Source organism: Vigna unguiculata, chromosome 9 (genome assembly GCF_037176805.1).
Source record: "Vigna unguiculata cultivar grain cowpea cultivar isolate G323 ecotype 2 chromosome 9, ASM3717680v1, whole genome shotgun sequence".
Taxonomy (NCBI): Eukaryota; Viridiplantae; Streptophyta; class Magnoliopsida; order Fabales; family Fabaceae; genus Vigna; species Vigna unguiculata.
Genome location: NC_140800.1, coordinates 43,245,921 through 43,253,232, shown reverse-complemented (window position 1 = coordinate 43,253,232; position 7,312 = coordinate 43,245,921). Strand labels below are relative to the sequence as shown.

The following is a 7,312-nucleotide window of genomic DNA, read 5'->3' as shown; positions in this document are numbered from 1 at the left end:
TTATAAGTTTCAAATTTCAATAAAGTAACTGTCATTTAAAATAAAAGTTTTAATGACAACATAAACCATAAAAGAAAATAAAACATTAGGATGCAATGCATTTTTAGTTTAACAAATATATTTATAACAACGTACGTTTATTCTTTATTTATGGGGTTGTTGTTTCGGCATGCCCTAGGCTCAGAGTGGCTTATTAGATATCCATCTCATGAACATGGCTAAACATTCTTCAGGTTTGGACTCCGGAGCTGTGTGCCCTCCACCCTGCAAGTGAACCCCTCAACAACACAACTTATTATTTTATACACAATTCTCTTATTCTTACAATATAATTTATTACTTAGAAAATGTAATTTCCTAAGCTAAAATAGTGCTTACCTTCACAGTTGCAAATGTCATCCGATTTGAGTAAGTTCTCGTGTATCTATCAGTAATTTAGTCACCAAAATGAGGTTAGTATAATTTTTCATAAAAATCAATGACATGGTTGGACAACTTTTTTAGCAAAAACTTGTCAATGAAGAAAATACAAAAATGTATTTAACTTTTGAATGTTTAAAGAAAGTAGAGTTAGGTGCATACCCTGCCACCTGGCCATTGTAATACCACTACCTCCAGTCAGAGACGATGGAATAGTTTAAAGCTCTTACCCACGCTTGTGTAGACAGGAATGGAACTAGCATGTCATGATCCCCACTTTTAACAAATAAAAACATGCTTAAATATAGATTCATCATAGTGAAATTTAGAATTAGTTAATCTTCAAAAATTTTAACTAATTTAGTCCTTTTAATCAAATTTTGTTAAACTTATCTGACATTTCAAACGCATTTCATAATAGTATTTGAATTGTTTATATTGTTTGACACATTTTCGCTAAAATATGTTTAAAATGTCAAATAAACCTAATAAAATTTGGTAAAAATGACTAAATCCACGTATTTCTAAAGATGAAAGACTAAATTAGTATAAAATTTCGAAAAGAGACTGATTCCAAAATTTAATGAAACTTGAGTGACAAAAACAAATTTAACCCTAAAAATAATATTTTATTATAAGAAAGAAAAGTAAATGTATAATAGCCATGTATGATTCACAAAGAAATAATCAGGTTCTGTTCATATTGGATTTGAAATTTTACTCTGGTTATATGCCCTATAAACATTTCATTGAATGTCAATTTATCTTATCATTATTTGTAATCGAAAAATAACAAAAATAATACATAGGTAGGAAAACAATGAATCAGATACATTTAGCAAGAAAAAAAGTGCATATAATATTTAGAAATTAATGTTGACCTGTAAATCAATGAACGGTAGCCTTTTCTGCTGAGATTGACGTGATATTGGAAGCTGTTAGAGATATCAATCTTAACAGGTATGTCATAGTTACAGCGCTTCCATTTCCCTTTAGTTCCCTGCACCATAAATATATAAATATATATTAGTCTTAAAATGTTTTTGTGCACCCCTGTAATTCATTTTTAAGATATTTTGGTCATTTAAAAATACAATTTTTTTTATTTGTAAAGAAACATATAGATTAAAGGATAAAGTAATGACTGTAAAGTGTGCGTAAAAATTTGTTGAGTGTGAATATATAATGTTATATATACCTTACGAATATGCAGTGCTTTGCGGACATTATCATCGTTGGCCCAATAGCTAGAAAGGACATATGCATGAGTCTGCCCATGGAAATTCAATAAGATAAAATAAAATGTTTTTAAAATGATTTGGGTTACTAAATGCATGTTCAATTCTGAGACCTAATGCATCGGATTTTTATCAACTTTCATAATTGAAGCGGTAGAAAAAGTTGTTAAATGTATTTGTTTATTCAAAGTAGTTGGTATTGTTTTCTTAAATCAGTATCATAGACATGTTTCCTACATATTTGTATTCTTAAAATTGAGAAATCGTAATTCCAAACAGTTTTAAATAAAATTACAACTTTATTTAACATACTAAAAGAATAAGTGATGCACAAGCAGCAATTATAATACAAAACAATCAAAATAAAATGAAAATAATGTCCTTTACTAAAGGTTCTACTATATGAGTAATAATACTCGCACTCATACATTTTTTTTTGTTTATTATTGAATGAAATAGAGAAAACTTTAACTGATAGATATGATAAATAATATAATAGAATTAAGAAAGTGTTAAGAAAAGAAATGAGGATAAAGTGATATAGAAGAGAATGTGAGTGTATGTATATATGTATAGTATTTTTCATTTTAATATTGTACTTCAATCAAGCTTGTTTGTAGTTACGTTAGTATTACAATGGAGTCATTTTATTTAAAATTGAATTTTTGTATAAGTGTAAATTTTAAAAGGATTACTAAAATAGAGAAGCCGTGTTATTAGATGTAAAATGTCAAAATGATATATGTTATAAAGCACGTTCTAATCTTGACTTGCTTTATTTGATGCACTAAAGTTGTGCTTCTTAATAATGACCACTTTCTTTTTTTTATTTACTGAAGTCGGATTCTTTCTTACTATTTTAGCTTCTTCTTTTTTCAATAAATATTTTTAAGAAATTAAAATTTAAATCGAAGTTCTCATTGCTAATCACATGGGAAGACAAGATAGGTCGGACACGATGATCAACTATGAGCATGTTCAAAATAAAACCGATTTTGTTGAAAATTTTAATACGTGGATCTATCAGGTTCATCTAACCCGTTAAATAAACAACCCAAAATATAAGTCCAATTAATCCAATCCATTGGTCCAATTTTTAAAAATTAAAATAATTTAAAATATTAAATTTTTTATATTATATTTTTAAAATGTGTAAACATTAATAGTATTATAATTTAAATTATTAACAGTTATAACTTAAAGTTATATCTATTAATTATAATAGAATAATTTAATATATAAATAGAATTATTTTTATTTATTTAATTAAAAATATTAATTAATTAATTAAAATTTTATAAATTATTTTATATAATTAAAAATATTTTTTATATTTCTATATATATATATATATAAATAAATTTTAAAAATTAAAAAATTAAATATTCGATTCATGAACCCGTTCTACACAGGAGGGATTATCATCCGTGGTCTTCTTTTGTTTGATGGGATGGAACGAGGGTGGTCCATTTTGTCACTTGTAACTGTCAGATGTCTAAACTAGTTGTTCAGATATATGTAACTTTATGAGTATGAAAATTTACCCTACAGGATAAAGGTGGCATTGTCAGACGATTCATCAGCAAGAGACCTCCTGCACCTCCAAGTACTACGTAGAGCAGATTCCTCACAATGGGGTTCCAAAACATGCCCAACTTGAATTCCTGAAATAGACTGTCCAAAACCAACAATTTATGGTCCCAATCCATTTAGTACAACTCCATATGTCGATGTCTGTTCTTAAGAACAAAAAAAAAAAGGATTTAATAATTACTTGTCCCTGTAAGTATGACTAACCTCCTCGTAGGATTGCATGTCCCTTGCACAAAATGTGTTTGTGGGGTCTATGTTGCGATACTCTCCTCTGCAATTCCTTTGCAGTGACTGTTCACTCAGTAAATTACAGAAACTTCTTAGCATTTCACCTTTTGGACTCTACCAACTAAATAAAGAACAAACAAAATCACCTCGTAGAGTTCATCAGATATGAGTGCCATGCCATGATTAAACGAATTTCGTAGTTTTTTTCAGTGGATGTTGATATGGGATTTCCTGTTAATCAACGTTCTAAATTAATAAAAATATAGTTTGGTTTTATCCTGGTATAAAAGAAAATCATTATGGAAGCTGTATAAATTTGTCTGCAGATAGATAACTTGTTCCATATACTAAGAAGAAAAAATAATAATAATAATAACAACAATAAAGGAGACGTGTTATATAACGATAAGAGAAATATATAGAATTTTTTTGTTTAGAAATCATAGTTGTAATTAATTGCACAAACCTGGAGATTTATCCATGGTTGGATACCACCTTCGTTTCCTGAGAGTAATGAGATATGGTACACAAGTTATCAATGTCACAATCATTTAAGAGGAAATAGGTGCTACTTAATCTTTTAGTTTCATTTTTGGTGTTCAATTTATTTGACTCTTGAGTGAGTGTGATACCATATGAAATTTCTTGAACAAGAACTGGAATAGGAAGGCCACAGAATGAGTCGCCAGCAATGTACACCTCATTTGAGAGAAATTCCGGATGATCAATTAGCCACTACACACAATTTCAACATCACTGTCATAGACTATTCCACTTATCATGTTCATTTTTCTAAGCTGGAACGGTAGAAAAGTTAAGTTATTCTGAGTCAATTAAGTTTCTTCATTTCCAAAATTAGTAAATTTAGTCTTCATTCTACTTTTTTTCCTGAATGCATAATTCTTTTAGGTACAGAGAAATATAGCGGAAAGTATATAAAATTTGATAGACTTTATATGAAATACTTGATTTGTTAATTTTCCGAAGACAACTAAAACCACAGACACTTTAAGCCAATGAAAATGCAATTAAACCAGTGAAAATTTAAGATGGGAGTGGTGTACCTTCCTAAGGAATTGATGAGCATGGCGAACTAGCTTGGAGACATTTTGATTAACAGCAAGTTCTGTTTTGGGATAAGAGAAGCCTGTACCCGCTGGCAGATCCACAAATATAATGCTACTTACCTAACCAACATAAACAGTTTAATAAGCAAAAGTTTAAACAGTAGACAAAAAAAAATCTGAGAACACCATTGTTACATATAACTTTTTTTAGTTGGAAATTTTTTTTCAATTTTTCTATTCATTTCTTCGATTTAAAACAAGCATACAAAATTCAAACAAAAAAAATATGACAATCATTTGTTATTATATCATGCTATTATATTATGATATCAAATCATGAATACCATTTTGATAAGTCTGTCCTACCTTATCAATTTGATTTGGTAGATATTGTCAAATTTGAGGACGTTTTTTTCCGGATTGTGTTCTAATGAATTTTTAAATTCATTATAGGTAACTGTAAGAACTTTAGAGATTTATTTTTTTATTATCTTCGAATTCTTTGTTCTCATGAAATTTCTTAAGTTTAGTTAATGTAAATGCATTTTTTCATCTTTATCACAAACCTTCCCCTTTAAAAAAAAATCAATTAATTTACTTTTTATTATAATCTTTCTAATATAAATTTATCATCTCTCACCTATTTAGAAAAAAATAAAATTTGTATTCACAAATCACAATTATCATAATGCAAAACATAACAAAATTCATACAACTTTAATTAAATAAACAACACTATATAAATTTGAAACTTAAAAAAAATTTACCATAGACAGTAGAAAACATAAAATTTCTAAATTTCATAATTAAGGGTTATAATAATTTGGGAAAAATGATAATTAAGGTTCATCCAAATTTCATAAAACAATTCTTAAATCAAAATTAAGATTTATACTCATTTGGGATAAATTTAATTTGGAAGAAACATTAACAAATATAAATTATAAGATACTTGATATGTGAGAGATCATCCGAGAATGTATACTTGAATCTTAATCTATGTGTTCCTCAACCTCTATTTTCTAATCTATCTTTTTGTATTTATTTCTCCTCACACACTTTCATGATAATTTACATTATGGAAAAAAAACTTTTCATATATAAATATAAACTTTTCATTTTATCTTTTATTATATAAATCTCTTTTATAAATCAATATCTCCATTAAACTTTTCATTTTATCTTTTATTATAATTTTTTATAATATAAACTTAATATAAATAATATATAAATATAATTTTAAAAAATAAATAAATATATATATATATATATATATATATATATATAATTTTAAAAATTTTGGGAGTCATGACTTCCTGTCATTAAGTAGTTTCGCTAATGATCTGATGTTTATTTGGATAAAAAAAAAAATTATACTAAAAACAAAGAAAGTTGTAAAAGCATAAGTACATAGCAAATCAATGTTATCAACCTTTGTCCATGATTGTGGCCTCAGTGTCAAACTAGGTAAGCTCCCATTGTATTCCTGGTTTTCAAAAGACAGTGGACCTGCAAACCCAGCCAGATTTAACCGTGTATCAATTAATAAGAAAGATGATAATCATGTGTAATTTCTTTAATGGAAATTTCAAGAAATTATCACATATAATAAAGAATATTAAGAGTTATAAGAAATAGTCCAATATAATAGGCGATCTAATTGATAAAACAAATTTGACATAAAAAAATCTCGATCCGGTTAGTCAAGTTAAATTTAAAAAACTGATGATGAAATACAGAGAGTGTAAAAATATTGGAAGTGAAATTAATAAGTAATAATTACGAGGAGAAAATGATCACCTATTTCAAAAACTAACCCAGAAAAAGCGGAGCAACCTGGTCCCCCAGTTAGCCAAAGAAGAAGAGGGTCCCCTTTGGGGTCATTCTCCGACTCAATAAAATAATAGAATAGTTCTGCACTCTCCTCTGCTTCACTTTCTCCCACTTCCACATAACTGATTCCAATTCCATCGCATCAATTTATTCTAAATTTTCAATGAATAATCGAAAAGCACGAATGACCTAAATGGAGAATCATGGTTAGCTTACCCAGTTTGAAGTAGAAAAGGAAGGGGTCCATGGAAGCCAGGAAGGAAGCGCACTATGGAGTGAGACGTTGCAGAGTTTGATGAAAGAAGGAAGAGAAGAAGGAGAAGCAGAAGGCCTCTGTAATCCATAACCACCATAGAGATAGTGCAATCATAGTTTGTTTCTTGTCTCACATTGCTTTTCTACACCCTTATCCATTCCGTATGGAGTTTCATCTTCTTTAACAGGGACGGATTCAAACCGGGCCCAATTTCTTGGCCCAACTCTTCACTGTATGTCAGATGCTTGATATGTATGAAACTGAAATTATTTGATTAACATTGAAAACGTTTTATGGATATTTTTATACACATGAGTATACCATTTCTTCTACTACAAAATAGTTATAACTGAAAATAGAGTGTTTATAAATTAGGATCGGAAATAATTTCAACATCCTTCCTTAATTCTAACACCGTAAACTTCTATTTGCTCTCTAAACATCTTGAATCTCTCTGTCTTCAAAGATTTGGTCAAGATATTTGATTAACATTGAAAACAGTGATGTAACCAACAGTCACACGTACAAACACACCCACACAACATTTCCATATAGCTGATGTTTGATTACTTTTCCTTTGGTTTTAGGTTTTAGATTCAGATTATGGTTCAGGAGGTCTGATTTACTTCAAAAAATGATTTACATGAAAAGTAAGATGTGGAGTAACATTTACCACT

At 28.4% G+C, this 7,312-nt stretch overlaps 1 pseudogene across 1 annotated transcript; it reads right to left on the bottom strand.

Moving 5' to 3' along the window:
- Nucleotides 1–6,874, bottom strand: LOC114163241 (serine carboxypeptidase-like 7; annotated as a pseudogene). The gene is made up of 14 exons (XR_014984678.1): nt 6,596–6,874; nt 6,347–6,501; nt 5,979–6,055; nt 4,544–4,666; nt 4,112–4,214; nt 3,945–3,983; nt 3,626–3,722; nt 3,456–3,542; nt 3,203–3,332; nt 1,619–1,690; nt 1,302–1,420; nt 583–696; nt 379–424; nt 1–264 (listed from the first exon to the last, which is right to left on the bottom strand). The product of XR_014984678.1 is annotated as a serine carboxypeptidase-like 7 (transcript).
- Nucleotides 6,875–7,312: the final 438 nt, after the last annotated feature.